A 21,477-nucleotide genomic window follows, 5' to 3' on the forward strand; every position below is an offset into this window, starting at 1 on the left:
ATCGTTCTCCTTTTAAAGAGTCATATGATTGGATCAGATCCACTCAGATAATCTCTCTATCTTTTAGAAATTCTTCTTACCACACTATCACTCATCTTGCACATATAACATTTTTCTCTGTGCTTTATTTATATCAGCTCACGTAATCCTCACCACAATCCATTAAGTTCAGTTGTTATTTCCATTTTACAGATGAATAATCTGAGACAGAATGGATAAGTACTTGCCTTCGGTCACAAAACCGTGAGTGATGGAATCAGGACCCAAATGCAGGCACTCTGTGACCAAACCTGTCCTCTGCGCACTTCCCCCTACTGCCTGTTGCAAATGGAGCCATAATGAATAATTCTTTGTTAGTCCTTGCATCAACCAGAGTCCTGCAGGAAACAGAGGATATGTTCAAAATTAACTGCTGAGAGTGTAATGAAGCAATGATTTACAGAGGGACGGGAAAGATTAAGGGAATCTGTAAGGGATGGTGAAGATCAGATATAAGCTAAAATCCACAGGAGGTTGTTTTACCATCCCTAAGCTTGACGTGAAAGAGAAGAAAACTGTGTTACTTGAGGCTGGCAAGAGCTGGAGCTGGGGAAGGTGGCTCCTTGCCAGGAGCTGTGACCATAGAGGAACATAGGCATTTCCAAAATCACAGCTATGCAGGGAAGGAGTAGGGGAAGGCAAGGATAAGCCCCTCACCTCCCTCTCCTCCTGACTTCCAGTGTCCTTGCACTGGTCAACTCCAAGTGGAAGCCAGAGGGCAAAAGGAAGCCTTGGTGATGCACTTAAAGCTTAAGTGCTTGGGCTCAGAGTAGGGTATAGAAGAGCAGAGAATGGTTATGAGTCAGGGGATTGGATAACATAGCGTCTTGGTGTCCTTTGGTCAGAAATTCAGTTTCAACCAGGGACCAGTAGCAAGCCAGGAGTGTTTTTTAAATGGATAATAGGTTGTGACCAAAGAGGCTTTCATTCAAAACCCTCCAGATCTGCCCTGTGATGTCAGGTCTTGAAGACCATTCATATAGCATCCCTATCTGTCACTGTCATGTACTAGTGGGTCTGCTGGACGGTAAGTCCCAAGAGCAAGGCAGTTACACCTTAGCCTTGATGTATGGTGTGCTGGATCTAGCTCATACTGGCTGGTGAGAACCAACATGTAAATTTTCAGGAATTTTGTGAGCTAGTTGATGTCACTTTGGTAGCTCAGAATTAGCCGTGATGGGAGTACTTACACCATAAAAGGTAGCGAATGCTACAAATCAGGCTTTTTTGTTTTTCTGGAGAGCTGGTTATTAAACACTGACCAGTACGCCACTGGCCTTGGCCTTGACCATCTCTTGCTCTAGGCCCCAATAAAACTGATGGTCTTATGGGTTACCCAAAAAGGGGGTCTGGAGCAATGCAGCCAAACGTGGAATATCTTGGCACTAAATTTCAAAGAAGCTCACTATATATATATATATATATTTGTGTGTGTGTGTGTGTGTGTGTGTGTGTGTGTGGTACACGGGCCTCTCACTGTTGTGGCCTCTCCCGTTGCGGAGCACAGGCTCCGGACGCGCAGGCTCAGCGGCCATGGCTCACGGGCCCAGCCGTTCCGCGGCATGTGGGATCTTCCCAGACTGGGGCATGAACCCATGTCCCCTGCATTGGCAGGTGGACTCTCAACCACTGCGCCACCAGGGAAGCCCAAAGCTCACTATATATTGTCCCTATTCATTTGCAGTGATGTTGCCAAGTGTAACAACTTGTATCTCACACAGATGTCCAGACCAGTTAATGCTGGAAACTTCATCCATAGAGCAGGCTTCTGTGCTTTCACGGGGTTTATCTCCTACTCTATGTTTTACTGTATGGCACCAGGTATCTTCTAAGGTACTTATAGTGCTTGCTACTTCCTGTTTACCAGCTCCAATTAGCCATGATATTTAATGGATCTATGAGTCCAAATATTCTGATTACCACCCAGACCCTGTGACTTATTAAAGTAATCATTCCCATTTAATCTCTGATGGTCAAGCAGAGCCACTTGGCATCTACCATCCCAGAATCTTCTTATTCCCATTGAAATCAGCACCAATTCTATAGATGCATATCTCATCATTATAACATGCCTACTAAATCTAGCTTTTTAAATAGTGCTTTTTGCTTTTGCACAGCAGAGGAAACCAATGACAAAACAAAAAGACAACCTACTGAATGAAAGAAAATATTTGCAAATGATATGACCAATAAGAGGTTAATATCCAACATATATAAAAAGCTCATACAACTCAACATCAAAAAAAAAAACAACCTGATTAAAAAATGGGCAGAAGAACTAAATAGACATTTTTCCAAAGAGGAAATGTAGATGGCCAACAGGCACATGAAAAGATGCTCAACATTGCTAATCATCAGGGTAATGTAAATTAAAACCACAATGAGATATCACCTTTCACCTGTCAGAATGGTTATCATGAAAAAGAACACAAATAACAAATGTTGGTGAGGATGTGGAGAAAAGGGAACCTTTGTACACTGTTGGTGGGAATGTAAGTTAGTGCAGCCACTGTGGAAAACAGTATGGATGTTTCTCAAAAAACTAAAAATAGAACTACCGTATGACCCAGCACTTTCCTTACTGGGTATATATCCAAAAAAACCACCAAAAATACTAATTCAAAAAAGATACATACGGGGCTTCCCTGGTGGCGCAGTGGTTGAGAGCCCACCTGCCAATGCAGGGGACACGGGTTCGTGCCCCGGTCCGGGAAGATCCCACATGCCGGGGAGCAGCTGGGCCCGTGAGCCATGGCCGCTGAGCCTGTGCATCTGGAGCCTGTGCTCCACAATGGAAGAGGCCACAACAGTGAGAGGCCCGCATACCTCAAAATAAAAAAAATTAAAAAGATACATGCACCCCAATGTTCATGGCAGCATTATTTACAATTGTCAAGATATGGAAGCAACCTAAGTGTACATCAACAGGTGAATGGATAAAGAAGATGTGGTATATGTACATATCACAAAGGAATAATAGTATAAAAAGAATGAAAATTTGCCATTTGCAGCAACAGGGATGGACTTGGAGGGCATTATGCTAAGTGAAATAAGTCAGACTGAGAAAGATAAATATTGTATGACATCATATGTGGAATATGAAAATACAACAGTGAATATAATAAAAGAAGCAGACTCACAGATATAGAGAACAAACTAGTAGTTACTAGTGGGGAGAAGGAAGGAGGAGGGGCAATACAGGGGATTAAGAGGTACAAACTATTAGCTATAAAATAAGCTACAAGGATATACTGTACAACATGGAGAATATCGCCAATATTTTATAATAACTATAAATGGAGTATACCTTTAAAAATTGTGATCACTATATTGTACACCTGTAACATATAATATTATACAGCAACTATACTTCAATTAAAAAAATAAATCAGTGTTGCTTTCGAAGATGCTGATGCTCCCTTCATCAAGGCATTCCTTAATGCTTCAGTAAATAAATGTCTTCTAGTTCTCTTGCTGCTCATGATTGAGGATGGGAGGTGGCTCTTCAACCTATGTATAAATACAATAGATCCACTTCAACATTCTCATCAACTTAACCTTTGAAGTCTGCCCTGTACATCTTGCTCAAAAATTCCAGCATCACAGCCTCATGGTAGACCCATTGCCAAGGCTTCAGAGAACCACATCCAGGTGCTTGAGCCAACACACTAAACCACAAATCCTCTGTGAGGATTCATATCAAAACATTTGGCCTGAAACAACCTTATGTTTCATCTAACACACTCAGAAGCAATACCTGTGTTTGTTTCCTAGATTCCTGCTAATACAAATGGAAAAGTATACTTTATCTCCTCCTGCAGAAGACCTTACTCTTCTCTCTTTGGGCTGTCCTGGCATTTAACTCTCACTATGGATCTGGAAGTAAATAAGGGATGGTGAGGATGGGTGGGGGAAGAGCTGGCTCCCTTTGTGAGGTCACTGTCCCAAGTTAAGTCAACATAGGAAATTTATGAAAGGAAAGCCAAGCTTCCTTGGGAAAGAGCTGGGCTGCTTACTCAGACAAGGAAGATCCAAGGAGATTTCAGTGTTCCAAATTTTCAGCCTCATGTCTAGTTTTCCAAATATTCCTATTCTAGGTCTCAGAATCCCACCCACCCTCATTAACTACTGCCTTGGGATAACTTGAAGAGGCTGAACATTTAAATAGTGCTATTTCTCTGTTACACATATGGTTAGTTTTTGGACCTAATTTTTGGTCATGTGTGCCCTGTAGGCCAGCATTGAGGCTTTTTGATTTTCTTCTTGTTCTTCGACTTGAAGGTTTAAGTCTTTAGGCTTGAGACTTCCCTGGTGGCACAGTGGTTAAGAATCCGCCTGCCAAAGCAGGGGACATGGGTTTGAGCCCTGGTCCGGGAAGATCCCACATGCTGCGGAGCAACTAAGCCTGTGTGCCACAACTACTGAGCCTGAGCTCTAGAGCCCACGAGCCACAACTACTGAGCCTGCATGCCACAACTACTGAAGCCCGCGTGCCTAGAGCCTGTGCTCCGCAACAAGAGAAGCCAGGGCAATGAGAAGTCCACGCACTGCAACAAAGAGTAGTCCCCCGCTCGCCACAGCTAGGGAAAGCCCACGCGGAGCAACGAAAACCCAACTCAGCCAAATAAATAAATAAATTTATATATTAAAAAAAAGTCTTTAAGCTTAGATTTTTCCTCCTTTTTGTAACCTCTCCAAGGCAGTCAGGAGCAGCCAGGCCACAAACTATAAACACCATCGTTGCCAGAGCAATTAAGAGCCTTAGTCATTTGATCTTGCCTTGCCATCCACTTGTACTGCAACCTACAACAGCGCTATCTTGAGTAATCATGATATTGCTACATATCAGGGATTACTATTATCCTACTTTCCCCTGGGAGAGGATATCTGTGAGCTTATCAAAGATATGGGCAATGGAATCTCGGAATCCCATTTTGAGGGTTTGTTTCCTTGAGCCTTTTTTTTTTTTTTTTTTTTTGGCGGTACGTGGGCCTCTCCCGCTGCGGAGCACAGGCTCACGGGCCCAGCCGCTCCGCCAGCACACAGGATCCTCCCAGACCAGGGCACGAACCCGTGTCCCCTGCATCGGCAGGCGGACTCCCAACCACTGCACCACCAGGGAAGCCCCTCCTTGAGCCATTTTTAAAAAATGTATTCTTTTTTTTTAATTGAAATATAGTTGATGTACAGTATTATATAAGTTACAGGTGTACAAAAGTGATTCACAATTTTTAAAGGTTATACCCCATTTATAGTTATTATAAAATATTAGCTATATTCCAGGTGTTGCACAATATATCCTTCTTGTTTTTTAAAATTCAAGCATTATTCATTGCAGCACTATTTACAATAGCCAGGACATGGAAGCAACCTAAGTGTTCATTGACAGATGAATGGATAAAGAAGATGTGGCATATATATACAATGGAATATTACTCAGCCATAAAAAGAAATGAAATTGAGTTATCTGAAGTGAGGTGGATGGACCTAGAGTCTGTCATACAGAGTGAAGTAAGTATGAAAGAGAAAAGCAAATACCATATGCTAACACATATATATGGAATCTAAAAAAAAAAAAGAAAAGGTTCTGAAGAACCTAGGGGCAGGACAGAAAGACGCAGATGTAGAGAATGGACTTGAGGACACGGGGAGGGGGAAGGGTAAGCTGGGACAAAGTGAGAGAGTGGCATGGACATATATACACTACCAAATGTAAAATAGCTAGTGGGAAGCAGCTGCATGGCACAGGGAGATCAGCTCAGTGCTTTGCGACCTAGAGGGGTGGGATAAGGAGGGTGGGAGGAAGACGCAAGAGGGAGGGGATATGGGGATAAATGTATACGTATAGCTGATTCACCTTGTTATACAGCAGCAAATAACACAACAGTGTAAAGCAATTATACTCCAATAAAGATGTTAAAAAAAGAAAAGAAAAAAATTCAAGCATTAAAAGATACAAACATGAATAGATTAGAAATGTGAAAGTTCCCTCATAATCCAAACCTCTGCTGATAATCACTGACAGCCATTTAGTATTTTTCATCTTTGCTAGTCTAAAAGAGCTAAATAGTATCTCCAGTTTTCTTTAATTATCCTTGAACCATTTTTGATACCAATTACTGTATTAGTCAAGGCCCCCACAGGAAAGAAATAGCATACTTGAGGGGTTTAACTGAAGAGGATTTAATGACGGAGATATTTTAAGAGGGATGATGTATTAGTTAGGGTTCTCCAGAGAGAGAGAGAGAGAGAGAGAGAGAGAGAGGGCAAATATATAACCCTAAGTAATACATCATCCCTCTTAAAATATGAGAGAGAGAGAGAGATTTTATTACAAGGAATTGGCTCACATGATTATGAAGCCTGGCAAATCCAAAATCTGTAGACCCAATATCCCAGTTTGAGTCTGAAGGTCAGGAGCTGCTGTAAAATGAGGAAGAGATGATCTTCTATTTCGAAGACCTTTGGCAGGAGAATTCTCTTACCTGGGGAACAGGGTCAGCCTTTTATTCCATTCAGGCCTTCAGCTGGTTGGATAAGCCTCACCCACATTATAGAGGGAGTCTGCTTTACTCAGTCTACTGATTAAGCATTAATTTCATTCCAAAACACCTTCACAAAAACAGCTGGTGTAATGGTTAACCAAATATCTAGCCATTCTGTGGCCCAGTCAAGTTGAAGCACATTAACCATCACAGATGAGTAGAGTTAAGGGAACTGAAAAGAGATGGTGGATACCCAGAGATCAGCTGCAGCAGAAATGTGTTATCAGCATTTGGCCTACAGGGACGATGAGGAAGAACTGATGGCATCAGACTCTGGTGATGGCCATAGCCATGGAAGAGGCCATTTGATATTAGTGGTGGTGACAGAGAAACAAAAGCTCTTCCAGAATCACTCTTGTCAAAACAGGAGTCAGTGGAATGCATACCTTGACCTCTCTCTTCTTTCCTTTCCAATCTCTTGCGGATGGTCCACCCATACATTAATCCAACCTAGAAAGAAGTCAGAGGGTAGAAGAACCTGTGTGAAGCATTCAATAGAGGTCAACCTCTATTGAAAAAAAAAGAGTGAAAATGGAGATGAGGTGCAGAAGCAAACAAAGAATAACCAGAACATAGGTCTTTCTCTGGTACAAGTGTATGTTTACAATAAATTCATAGAAGTGGACTTACTGGGTCAAAGGGCAGAGGCATTTATAATTTTTATAGATTTTCTAATCTCCCCACCACTTAGGGATTGTAGCAATTTACATTCCCTCTAGTCCTACATGTCAATGACTTTTATCACACAGCTTGTCCAACCATGTGCTATCAAAAGTTTGGATTTTTGACAATACGGTAGGCGACAAGTGTTGTCTCTGTCTAGTTGTATTATGTATTTCTTTTTTTAATGAATGAATATATCATCTTTTCATATAAGTTTATAAGAACTCATTCAATTTCAAGTGGTAGAAAACTCAGCTTAATCTGGTTTAAGCAACAGAGAAGAAATAAGATTCACATAAAAGTCAGTGAGTATATCTAGAGACATGCCTTGATCCAAGGACTCAAAGGATGTCATCAAACCTGACCTACCCCTCTCTGTCTCTGTCCCTCTGTATCTTTCTCTCTCAGTCTCTTTGTCTCTTTCTCTCTCTCTCTGCACTTTCCCTTTGCTTGGCTCTATTCTCAGACAGTCTCTCCTCTTGTAGTGGCCCCAGGCAGCACCAGGCTTTCATCCTCAAACTCCAAACTCAGCACAAATACCTATGCCTGACTTTCACTGAATTCAGTTGTATTATGTACCTGTCCTTGAGCTATCACTGTGGACAGAGGGATGTCCTGCTCCATTTGCCCAGGCCTGAGTCACAGGACCATACACCCTTCTATCCATGCATGTATCTTTAAAGACACCCATATCAAAATAATGCAGCTATACCAATCACAGTAAAAACTGTACTCATCTTCATCCCAGAAGGAGATGAGATAAACAACCTCAAACTCATAAATAAACTAGTTATTGCTCTAATCCAGAATCTCTAGGTTATGAGTATTCTTCTTGGTCGGGTCCTAATATGGCTTTTTGTAGTCCAGCAAACTGTGATTAAATGAAAACCATAACTCACCATTATACACTTATAGGGAGAGATAATGACAATTGAAATAAAACCTTCCATTTGAAAAAGAGGAAAGTGGGAAATTGCCCACAGTGGTCTCTGACCTGGAACACTTTCTAAGACCCCTGACCCTAGAGTGAAGTGAGCTCGTTAGTCATAATGTGGCCACTCCGGAAGGTTCTCTTTTCTCCTTATTTTCCTCGGCCCCATTTGAGGTGGTGACCTTAGGCAAGGATGCCCCTTCTATGGGTTGCATTTGTTTAGCATCTCATTTCCTGAAGGATTAGGTTCGAGGGCCTGGAATGACCTTGGAGATTGAACAATGGCAGGCTACTCTTTGTTGGGTTTAAGGTTTTTCTGGCTGTGAATCTCTCTTAAAACGTTATGAGGCAATAACCCCATAAGGTAAGTATTATTATTCTTATTTCATAAGTGTAAGTTCTATTGCTCAGAAATGTGAAGTGGCTTTGCCCAAAGCCATACAGCTGGGGAGTGACAAAGCCAATATTTGTAGCCAGAAGAGTCTACCCTTATCCCTCTATTTCATACTGCTTCCCTGTGTACCTTATATTAAAATAGTTTTGTTTGCAATACCTCTATCATTATTAGCAAAACCTTCATATCTAGAAACTCTAGTGGGAAATTCATTCTCACTGCCCTTCCTCCATGCACTACTAAATTTCTGTCAGTAGGAAGAAAATAATGAAAAACAAAAGAAAAATGGAAAAATTCTCAGTTTGTCCTGTAGATGCCACCCTCATCATAGAACATCTGTTTCCAGCTTTGCAGCACAACTCTCAGAGCTGCAATAGACTCAGACATTCTAGAAGGATTCAAGTTGCATCCAATTTATGCAGTTCAGTGCCAGCATCCATAACCTGTTTTTATTGTTTTGTATGTAGCTCCTGGGTTCTAGTTAGGACTTTTTCAATTTTTAATTCATTTAATTTTTGAACAGGTAATATATTTATAATGGCTCAAAAACAAATAAAAGTGTAAAAAGAATATAGTGGAAAAAACTTCCGTTTCATCAAGTCCATGCCAAAAGTTACCAGTTATTAGTTTATTTTGTACTTCCAGAGTATGTCTTATTCATATACAAGAAAACATATTTTTAAAAAACTACCTTGTTTTATTTTGCATGATAGCACAGTATAACATTTTTTCTTCATCTTGATTATTCCATTAATACTATATCTTGGAAATCTTTTAAATCAACACATAAAATTTTTCTCTCTCTCTCTCTTTTTTAGAGCTTCAGAGTATTCTCACTGTATGGACGCACCTAAATTTATCCACTCAGGTCTCTAGCGATGAGTATGTAAGTCAGTTCTTTTGCCAGTAAAAATAATGCTAAAATAAGTAGCTTTGCATATAGTTCATTTTGCATGTGTGTGAAGATATCTGAAAGTATTTGAGGATATATGCATTTGCAATGCTTACCGACATTTCCAAATTGCCCTCCACAGGGCTCATACCAGTTTATGCACCTGCCAGCCGTGTATGAAATTGTCTATTTCCCCACAGCTTGGCCAACACAGTGTGTTTTGGATTTTTGCCAATCAATCTGAGAGTGAAAAAAATGGTATCTCAGTTTTACTTTTTGTTTCTTTTATTATAAGTGAGTTTGAGCCTCTTTTGGTTTAAGAGCAATTTAAATGAGTTAGAATCCTTTTGATTGCAAGTGATAGGAAACCCAACTTCCATGGCCTCGGCAAGAAGATGTTTGTTTTCTCATGACTAAAAAGTCTGGAGGTAGATGTAGAATTTCCAGTGGGCCTTAATCCAAAGGCATAAATGTTACTGAGGCCTGTGATTTCTCTCTCTCACTCTCTCTTTTTTTCTCTTTCTGTCTTGCTCACTCACTTGCTTCCTTTCCCTCTTCCTCTCCTGCTTCAGTTTCCTTCTGTCTTGACCCTCTCCTCAAACAGGCTCTGATTGCCCCATGCTCACAGACCTGCACTGGACAAGGGATGCAGTGCTCTGACTGGCCAGGCCTGAGTCATGTGACAGAGCCCAAATCCCCCCAAACTAGATGGATTGAGTGAGAGGTGGGGATTCTGGCTGTCCAGTGAAAGGTCAAAGTGGTGTTATGTGGAGAAGAATCGATAGGCACTGGCTGGTGAACGTTGCGGATTTGTGTGGTAATCCACTCCTCTGACAGCTCAACATCCACATACCCTTCTATTCACACACACACACACACACACCCCTTAAAAAACAGCCATGCTGTAATTGTGACGAAGCCGTAATTTCATGCTGTGAAACTTCACTCACCCCCTTCCCAGAGGGAAACCGCACAGCAACTCATGTGGTTATTGCTCCAAGTTCAAGATTTCTGGGTGATGTGCAGTCTTCTTGGTCAGGTCCTGATGTGGCTCCTCCTGGCCCAGCAACCTGTGGTTCCTGTATAACCAAAAGGCACACATGAAAGGACAGAGAAAGAACAGAGTAATAACAACAAAACGCCCATTTAGTAAGGAGGAGAACGGGAAACAGCATAAAGTGGTCTCTGGTCCAGGATGCACAGGACAGGAAGAGCAAGGTGTCCCTGACCTGGAGGTAATGTGAGCTCCTTAGCTAACCTGACTGCTCTGGCCTGTTATCTGGAATCATCACCTTTGTCCTGTATTTCCACAGCCCCTATGAGTTGGAGACTATGGAGGAGGAAGTCCCTTCTGTGGGGTACATCTCATAAGCATCTCTCTCCCTGTTGGAATGGGCTTGGGGTGTTTAGGTTTGCCTTAAAGATTAAATAATCACAGGCTGTTGTTTGCCAGATTTTGAGTTCCTCTAGCAAGATATGTCTCCTAAAACACCGTGAGGCTCCTGGGCATATATTGGGAAAAAACTATAATTCAAAAAGATACATGCACTCCTATGTTCATAGCAGCACTGTTTACAATAGCCAAGACATGGAAGCAACCTAAATGTCCATTGACAGATGAATGCATAAAGAAGATGTGGGGGCTTCCCTGGTGGCGCAGTGGTTGAGAGTCCGCCTGCCGATGCAGGGGACACGGGTTCGTGCCCCGGTCCGGGAGGATCCCACGTGCCGCGGAGCGGCTGGGCCCGTGAGCCATGGCCGCTGAGCCTGCGCGTCCGGAGCCTGTGCTCCGCAGCGGGAGAGGCCACAACAGTGAGAGGCCCGTGTACCGCAAAAAAAAAAAAAAAAAAAAAAAAAAAAGAAGATGTGGCACATATATACAATGGAATATTACTCATCCATAAAAAGAATGAAATAATGCTATTTGTAGAATCATGGATGGACCTAGAGATTCTCATACTAAGTGAAGTAAGTCAGAAGGAGAAAGACAAATAACATATGATATCACTTATATGTGGAATCTAAAATAATGGTACAAATGAACTTATCTACAAAACAGAAATAGAGTCACAGATGTAGAGACCAGACTTGTGGTTGCCAAGGGGGAGGGGGGAGGGATGGATTGGGAGTTTGGGATTAGCAGATGCAAACTATTACATATAGAATGGATAAACAACAAGGTCCTACTGTATAGCACAGGGAATGATATACAATATTCTGTAATAAACCATAATGGAAAAGAATATGAAAAAGAATATATATATGTATAATGGAATCACTTTGCTGTGAAAAAATTAATACAATATTGTAAATCAACCGTACTTCAATAAAATAAATTTAAAAAACACCATGAGGCATTAACCTGCGATATATATAGCATATTTCTTGTTTTACAAGACTAAATACTATGGCTCAGAAATGTTAAGTGCTGTTACCAACAGCCATACAGCCGGGGAGGATCAAAGAGTGAGTGACAAACCCACTATCTGTAACCAGCTCTTAAGTCTAAGCTTTCAATATGCTTATATGAAAAATTATGCTCACAATAACTAGCAACTCTGATGAGAAAAATCACCATTCCTGCCCTGTGCCCTGTTAAACTATTCTGATATTCTCCCACCCATCCCCTCCTCCTCCCAGAAAGCACAAAGAAACAAACTGAAATATTCTGTTTTTCCTGTAGGTGCCGCTACTAACCACAGGGTATTTCTTTCCAGCCCTGCAGCCTGATCTCTTAAGGCTGGAAAGAATCAGAAATTCTAGAAGATGGAGTCCAGTCTACATACAATTCAGTCTAAGGACCCCCACTCACGAGTTTAGAGTTCTATAGCTCCAACATATAAGTTAGGGTTCCCTTCTCCTGAAATTATATTTAGTTCATTTTTGAATAGCTTATACATTTGTAGGTTTCAAAAATTTAAATGTACATAAAAATCTTATTTGAAAAAAATCTCCCTCTATCCCTGTCTCTTATCCACCAATTTCCTCTACATAGCATTTATGATGGTATTCTTTTTTTGTCTATTCTTCTAGAGATTTTAATATGTATGCAACTATGAACATAGATTTCTTTCCCCTCCCTTTTTAATGCCAGTTATTCACATTCTTCTGTTCCTTTTTTTTTCTTTTCTTCTACATAGCTATATATTATGGAGAGATTTCCATTATCAATTCCTAAAGAAATTTATTCCTTTTAAGAGAGAGTCCTCCACTGTGTGGATGAAACTGATTCTCCTTTGAGGAACATTTAGTTTGATTCTTATTGTTTGAATTTCCAAACAATGCTGCACTGAATAACCTTGTCCATGCTTCATTTTGCAGGTGAGGGTATGTATCTGTGGGACAAAGTACACAATAGTGTAATTACTGGGTCAAAGATACATGTATTTGCAGTTTAACAAATAGATTTTTACCTTCTTTAGGGATGATTAAACACATTCTCACTAGTAAAATAAAATATTTCCTCACAGTTCAGCCAACATAGTATGTGATCAATTTTAATTTAATTTTTGTCAATATAATTGGTGGAGACCGCTATCTCACTTTAAATTCATAGTTTTATTATGAGTGAGGTTGAGCAACTTTTAATATGCAGCATTAGAAATGATTAGGGGTCTTTCAATTACAAGCAAAACAAAACCAAAAACCCCTCAATCTGGCTTTAGAGAAAGGGATTTATTGTCTTTACAACTGAAAAATCAGGGATAAATCAAGAGTTTCCAGTATGCCTGGACACAAGGATTCAAACGGTGCCCTCACTTGCTTTCTCTCTCTTTCTCTCACTCTTCCCCTCTCTCAATCTCCCTCTCTCCAGTCTCCCTTCCTTTGCTGGCCAGGGGGGCTCGAGGACTGCATTCTCATAGCCTCTTCTGTGGGCTGTATTTATTTAGCATCTAACCTCTGTTGATGCAGGTTCAGAGGCCTGGGGTTGCCTTAGGCATTGAGCAACCACAGGCCATTTGGAGGGCAGCACTGATATTCCTGAGGTGACACAATTCACTTAAAATATTAGTAAGCAACAATATAACAAGGTCACAATCATCCACATTTTACAAGTGAAGAAACTATGGCTTTTAAAAGATATAAGTGCCTTTGCCTAGAGCTATGCAGACAGTAAATGATAGGGGCAGTATTTATATCCATGTGTATCTGACAGTAAATATACAGTGATTAGTAAACTGCTTTTGTTCAGGAACTCCAAGGGAAAATCAATCACCACCTCCATTCATGCTCGACCACCAACTCTCAGAATAAAAAAAAAAGAAAGAAAAAAACAAATGAAAGGTTCCGTATGTGTCCTGTAGGTGCCACCATTACCATGGGATATCTCTTTTCAGCTGTGTAGCACAGGTCTCTTTAAAGCTGAAATTCTAGAAGGTGGAAGAAAACCTTCTCTTTCAATTTATGCGACTGACATTTCACGCTGGCACCTCACATATAATTTAGAATTCCGGAACTCTGCTGTGTTGTTATTGTACCTTTCTTTCTAAAAAATATGCATTGAAAACATTTGTGAAGAGTTTATGTAGTTCCGAATTTTTTTAAATACAGTAAAATAAAAGGTATACAGTGATAAAATCTCCCTCCCAACCTTGTCTCCTAAATCCCATGTTCCACTGCCCCTTCCCCATGGATGACTACTCCTCTCAGTATTTTTTCTCTTTCCTGAGACATCCATACACATACAAGCAAATATGAAAAGATATTTCCTTTCTCCCGCCTGTTTATATATATTACACAAATGTCTGCACTTAAAATTTTTTTCTTAACATATGTTGAAGATAAGTTTGTATTAGCCCAAAAAGAAATTCCTCATTCTTTTTTTTTTTTTTTTTTTTTTGCAGTACGCAGGCCTCTCAGTGTTGTGGCCTCTCCCGTTGCGGAGCACAGGCTCCGGACGCGCAGGCTCAGCGGCCATGGCTCACGGGCCCAGCCGCTCCACAGCATGTGGGATCCTCCCGGACCGGGGCACGAACCCGTGTCCCCTGCATCGGCAGGCGGACTCTCAACCACTGCACCACCAGGGAAGCCCTCCTCATTCTTTTTTTACAGCTTCATATATTCGCCTGTTTGGCTGTACCATATTTTTTCATTTATCCAGACCCTATTGGTGGACATTTACGTTGATGTTTTCCTATTACAAACCATGTTGTAGTGAATAAATGTTTCTTCATTGTATACATACAAGTGTAGTTGTAGAATAAATCCTAGAAGTGAAATTGTTGAGCTAAAAGGTAAATGCATTTGTAATTTTGATAAACATTTCCAAATTACCTACCACGTGGATTGTATCATCTAAATACTCCCACCAACAAAGTATGATAATTCCTGTTTCTCCATAAATTGATCAATTACAGGGAATTATCAAGATATTGGACATTTGCAAATCTGATAGGTGAAAACTTGTATGTCTGCGTGGTTGTATTTCCCACATTTTAAGTGAGATTAAGCAGCTTTTCATTTACTGAAGACCCAGTGTATTTAGTCGAGAGTTTTTCACTTACAAGGTTAGAAATCCCAGCTCATGGAAACTGAAGCAAAAGGAAGAAATTCGTTATTCACATAACTGGACATGGATATTCTAGGATTTCGAGATCTCTCTCTCTTTCCCTCTCCCCCAGCCCTACCCCGCCCTAGCTCCTCTCTGTCTTAGACAGCCTTCTTTTATGTGGTGACCCCTGGCAGTTTCATACTTATAACCTCACAGCTCCAAGTTTAGCAAAAAGTTCTGGACCAGGGCTTCCCTGGTGGCGCAGTGGTTGAGAGTCCGCCTGCCGATGCAGGGGACACGGGTTCGTGCCCCGGTCTGGGAGGATCCCACGTGCCGCAGAGCGGCTGGGTCTGTGAGCCATGGCCGCTGGGCCTGCGCGTCCGGAGCCTCTGCTCCGCAACGGGAGAGGCCACGGCAGTGGGAGGCCCGCGTACCGCAAAAAAAAAAAAAAAGTTCTGGACCAGATCCACTTATTATTAAGTTGAATTGGATTATATGTTCATATTCTTGGGTGTAAAGATTACAGTGTTCTGATGGTCCAGGTCTGAGTCAATTTTTCTTTTTGAGCCAGAGATAGAGTCAAGTTTACTCACACTATATGGATTGAAGTTTAGGGTTAAGGTTCAGAGATTAGGGTTACGCCTATCTTGAGGAAGATTGGAGTTGTACAACAAAAAGGAAAATGAATGAGTACTGAAATGGGTATGCAGCGTGTCCAAACTTATCCTTCTTCCCATATATACATCTTAAGAAATGCTCATATCTACAGAAAAATCTAAAATCACTCATCCCCTTGCTAGAGGAAGGCAACCTAATTTTCACATCTAGGATATCTAGGTCATATGCATTCTTGGTCGGATCTAGGCTTGGCTCCTCCCAAGAATTATAGTAATTTATAGTGAATAATAAATTATAGTAATTTATAGTGAATAATTATATTTACTGTACATAAAATATTATAGCAATTTATAGTAAATCATAACATCAATCACCCTCAAGAAATACCCAGACTATTCACTGACAGAGAAAGGACAATATAATTATGATTAAAAACTCCACTGTAAATGCAGAAAATGGGAAACACAATAGTGATAACTAGAATATTACCCAAATTATGTCTTAGAGTGCCTTAATGAGATAATCTGGCCGTTCTGGTTCTTTCTTCTAGAAAGTTTTTCTTTGTTTGACGTGGTCTTTGTTGAGCTCAGTTCCTGTAGGAGTGAGTTTGGGGGACCTGAGATTGTTTTAGGGGTTGGACATCACTGACCTGTAGCAGGTGCAAGTTTTAAATGCAACACATTTATAAAGATGGTAATATTATCTACAAGCGAGGAAACTAAGGCTTGAAGAGGTTAGGGACTTTTGGCATGAGTGACAAGGAGAGCATCAGAATCCAGGTATATTTTCTTCTTCAGCACACTGCCATCTCCATCTGCTCTCTATAAACTGGCTATGTTTGCAGTGCTTACATCAGCAATTATCAAAATTTTATTTCTAGCAACAGCAAAGAGAAACCCCAAGCATATGTTCTAAACTCTTCTCCCTTTAAGCATATGTTCTAAACTCTTCTCCCTTTAAAGGGGGAACAAAGTAACAAAAATTCTCTGTTTGTCCTGTAGGGGCCATATTAATCAAGGAATATTTCTTTCGGGCACTGCAGCCCTGATCTTTCAGAACTGCAATAGACCAGAAATTCTAGAAAGTGGAAGAAGCCTGATAGGACAATATATATCATCAACAGTTCAGTGCCAGAATCTCTACACACATCCTTGTTCCGATAAATTAGTTACGATGCTATTATCTTCTTTAAAAGGAAGTTACCGAAGTTTTGAATAAGTAATATATTTATATGGCCCCAAAATAAAAAGAATAAAGGAATATTCAGTAAAAAAATTCTCCCTTCTAACCTTGTCCCCCATCTGCTAAATTCCCATGCCTGCTCCTCAAATATGTAATGACTCATTAGCTTCATGCATATCCTTCCAGAGATTTACATATATATGAATATATATTCTTCCTTTTTTACAGAAGCAATAGCATAAAATTAATTGATTGGCAAAACAACGTACCTTAGAAATATAACACGTCAAAATAAAAATTCTAGAATTTTTAAAAACATCTTTATAGTGTTCCACCATATGGATGTGCTATACTTTATTTAACCTCTTGATGGGCTGATTCATATTTCTCAAGAGGTTGATTCATATCTCTTATTGTTACAAACAATACTGTAATGAATATCTTCATCATATGATGTTTTTCAGATGTGAAAATATATTAATAGAATAAATGTCTAGAAGTGGATTTGCTGGGGCAAAAGTTCACACATTTTTAATTGTAACAAATAGTCCCACATTGCCCTTTGTAAACATTGCAAACACCTTATACTTCATCAGTAATGTATAAGGGTACCTACTTCCTCACAGCAGGTCCAACATAGCATGCTATTGAATGCCTGGATTTGTTAATCTTATAGTTGAAAAATGGCATGTCTTTCCATTTCAATTTGTTTCTCTTGTTTTGAGCAAGATTGAACAATCTTTTATAAGTTTTAGAGGCAACTGAAAAAGCCCTAGCTTTTTCGATTGACAGTGTCAGAAAACCAAACCCATTTGGCTAAAAGAAAAAAATGATTTTTTGATAAGTCCATGTAGATATTTCATTTTACCTTTCAGATTTCTGAGGCCTTGCCTCTAGGTAAAGGAGACCTCTGGGAAGCATCTAGGTTCGGTCTACCCCTCAGCCCCTGTGCTAAAGGACAATGATGCCTTCTTGATCTGGGGTTGCTGTTCTCCCAGGTATTGATGGTCACCACCAATGGTGTGACTCTGGGGCAAACAGCTTGCATGGAAGTTTGAGAATGAGCTTCATACATGACTCATTCCACTTAGGAGTGGATTTTTCTACCCTTTCCTCTGCTTCTCCTCCACCTGTAGAGGAAATTCCTTGCAGAGTGAATATACTCAGTCCCAGGCTCCAGTTCAAGATGGTTGCTGTAGTCACCTTGCCACCCCAAGATAAGGTTTTCTCTTTATCCTGAACTGAGCATAAGTAGAATCCACTGAAATTTTTCTATTTCATCTGTTCTCTTCCCCAGAATATGGTCTTCCTTTCTTTCTTTCTTTTTGGTCAACCATTTCTGCACTCATCTCTTCCCTCCATCCACATTGTCTTGCATTTCTTTTCAAAATCACCACAACATACATTTATCATCATGTATATGCTGTTGTATTTATTACACAGAACCATCTCCACTTGCTTGCTTTACTTATCTAGTTCCTATAGCTGCCTGTCCTGGTGACCTATAGTTCATCTTTTGTGTAATTTGAGGAAGCAAAGCACAAGAAAAGCCACACTTTTAAATTCCAAGTCCAAATGGAAAGAGGTAAAAACATTCCTGGAGTGTAAGGCTATGCCCACATTGATGCCAAATTAACTATTTAAAAAGAAAACTGGTGTCCCTCCAAGAAATTTATTTCTTTTTTACCAAATTGGTTTAATTGACCAACTGTTTTGCTTTTAGATGAACACAACCTCAGAATGCTGTTTTATAAGCAAGTTAGTGGTCACAGACTAATTAGAAAAAACAGGAAATCCATGACAAGCTAGAAAATACTTCAAAGTACTAGAGGGGTTTGCTTTAAATGGCATATTTATTATAGTCTCTTCACAAATCATCTTTGTTTAGAAGTTGTACATGTTAGTGTGGGAAGAGCATGAGATCTGGAGCCAGCAAACCTGGCTCAAACATAGCCTTGGTCACATTTTTTTTTTTCTGTGATGCTTGGTAAATTATCAAACTTCTCCAAGCCTATATATAAAATAATAATCTTTTTCATCCCATAAATATTAATTGAGTCCACCACAGTGTAAGCTCCATGACATTTAGAACATAGAAGGTAGGCAATAATATTTGTTGTAGAGTCAACTATACCCCAGACGTTGTGTAAAAGCCTACATAAACAAGTGTCAATAAAGACACAGTTCCTTGCATCCAGGGAAGTTTAGGAACTATTTGGTCAATCAGCTAAGAAAGCAGGACGTTTTAGTACAACTGGGGGGTGGGCACAGAGTTTAGGAAACTACCAATCCCCTATACCTATACGGCAGCATAAGGGTGGAAAGGAATAATGAGCCGTGAGTTCAGAGAGGTAAGGCAGGGGTATATCATGAAGGATCTGGAGGTCCAGGCAAAGACATTTGGCTTCCATGCCAAAGCAAAGGGATGGAACCCTTAGAACCCCTGAAGGGTTCTAAGCAAAGAGGTGTCATGATTGGGTGTGTGTTTTAAAATGTTCACTCCAGCTGCTTTGCAGAGAAGGATTGGAAGGGGGCAAGACTCTGTAGAGAAACCAGTATAGGCAAGAAATAATAGTAGCTTTAACCAGGAAATGGCAGTGGAGATGGAGAGAAGTGAATGAAGGTGAGAGACATTAAAATGTAGAAATTAAGTGTTAACAATTGATTATATAGAGTCACTAAGAGAATGAGGGGAAGAGGGGAGGAAGCTGAAATTTCTAACTCTTATAACTATTCACACAGATAGTAAACACAGGAAGAGGAACAAGAATATTTAGGGGAGGGTGAAGAAATAATTAAAATTGCATGCAATAATCATGAGTTGTCAATGGCATATCTATTGGAGCTGTCCAATTGGCTGTAACATATATGGGTCTGAAGTTCAAGAGAGAGGTCTAGAAGATATCAGTTTGAAAGTCATCAGTATGTAGATGCTTACTGAAACTAGGAGCAGATGAGATTGGTCTGGGTGAACGTGCAAAGCAGAAAATAAGAGTTTAGAGTCTACAATGGCCTTAGGCCCAGCAGTACTGAAGGCAGTGTCTGTGAACCATGGCTGCATGCTAGAGTCACTAGGAAGCTTATAAAGAATCGTGATGCCAGGACCCCACGCCACACCAATTAAATCAGAATCTCTGGCCTAGGCACCACATTCTTTCAAAACTTCCCAGGTGATTGCAATATACAGCCATGGTTGAGAGCTATGATTTAAGGAATAAATAGAGGCAGAGGAGAGTTTGGATAAAAACCCAGGTGATATGGTGTCACGGAAGTCCAAAGGAGAGAGTATTTGAAAGAAGAGGAGCGGTCAACAGTGTTATATGCCTCGAGGAGCAGCAAAAACTAATCACTTGAACACCATTAGGAAGGAAGGAGGATTTGCAGATTGCAGTAGAATATTAGTTAGGACTATGATGCTAAAACCCTCCCAAGAGCATTGGCTTAAATAAGACAGAAGTATATTTTTCATTCAAGTCTAAGAAGTTGGGGATAGTTCAGTCCAGAATGGCTTCCATTGTTTCAATTCCCCAGAGCATTCTATCTTGTTCTTATGTCATGTATGTTTCCATTCCCAAATTTATCTCATGGTCTATGTCAGCTGCCAGTGTCTCAGCCATTTCATCCACATTCTATCAGCAGGAAGGAAGGGCAGGACAGGAATAAAGATGTAGACATAGAGAATGGACTTGAGGACACAGGGAGGGGGAAGGATAAGCTGGGATGAAGTGAGAGAGTGGCATGGACATATATACACTACCAAATGTAAAATAGATAGCTAGTGGGAAGCAGCCACATAGCACAGGGAGATGAGCTCGGTGCTTTGTGACCACCTAGAAGGGTGGGATAGGGAGGGTGGGAGGGAGACACAAGAGGGAGGAGATATGGGGATATATGTATATGTATAGCTGATTCACTTTATTATAAGGAAGAAACTAACACACCATTGTAAAGCAATTATACTCCAATAACGATGTTAAAAAAATCTAAAAAAAAAAATAAGAAAGGTATACTGTCTCTTTAGAACATTTCTCCAAAGATACACATATCACTTCCATTAGCATCCATCGTTCAGAATCTAAAGTCATGGACACACAGAACTGCAAGAGAAGCTGGGGAAAATAGTCTTTAGGCAGTCAAGTGCCCAGCTAAATTGTGTAGTACAGAGATAAGTGCTCCCTTACTCTATATAATGCTTTCCAACTTTGCCATGCCTATACATAATCCAAGGTGCTTGCTACAGACAGATTTTACCTACTTTCAGAGACTCCAGGTCAATAGATTTAAAGGCAAGGTCCATATATTTTTTAAGCATTCTAGATGATTCTGATGCAGTTGGTCCATAGACAACACTGAGAAATAATGTCCATCTAAGCCTGTTTGCAATTGACATCCCTGCTGCCTTTGCTATTCTACTTGGTATACCTGGAATTCCTCTTTTCACCAATCGTTGACTTAAAATCCCAGTCTAATACCAATTTTTCTAAGAATTCTTAGCTATCAAATTTACTCCATAATTAATGTACTTCTTCAGCATTTTGGTAGAGATGCCTACACAATTAAATGCACAGTGGTACCCTGTGCTTCCTCGTTATGTCATGTGAAATTACATTCCCCAGTCTCCCATCACCACTTTAGACTGCAATCTCCCTAAGCATAGGGACACTGACTCTGACCAGAGCACTCTTTGATGCTGGAAGGTGCCCAGTAACTGTATGAATAAAC

At 40.3% G+C, this 21,477-nt stretch overlaps 1 protein-coding gene across 1 annotated transcript in view; it reads right to left on the bottom strand.

Moving 5' to 3' along the window:
• Window positions 1-289: 289 nt before the first annotated feature.
• ASB4 (ankyrin repeat and SOCS box containing 4) overlaps window positions 290-21,477 on the bottom strand; it is a 363,721-nt gene continuing 342,533 nt past the window's right edge. Inside the window, exons 9-11 of the transcript XR_013829960.1 lie at window positions 10,415-10,543; window positions 6,971-7,034; window positions 290-377 (exon numbers count right to left, since the gene is read on the bottom strand). The gene's annotated coding sequence lies outside the window, so the exon portion shown is untranslated. The remainder of the gene's footprint in view (window positions 378-6,970; window positions 7,035-10,414; window positions 10,544-21,477) is intronic.

Source organism: Stenella coeruleoalba (genome assembly GCF_951394435.1).
Source record: "Stenella coeruleoalba genome assembly, chromosome: 9".
Classification (NCBI taxonomy): domain Eukaryota; kingdom Metazoa; phylum Chordata; class Mammalia; order Artiodactyla; family Delphinidae; genus Stenella; species Stenella coeruleoalba.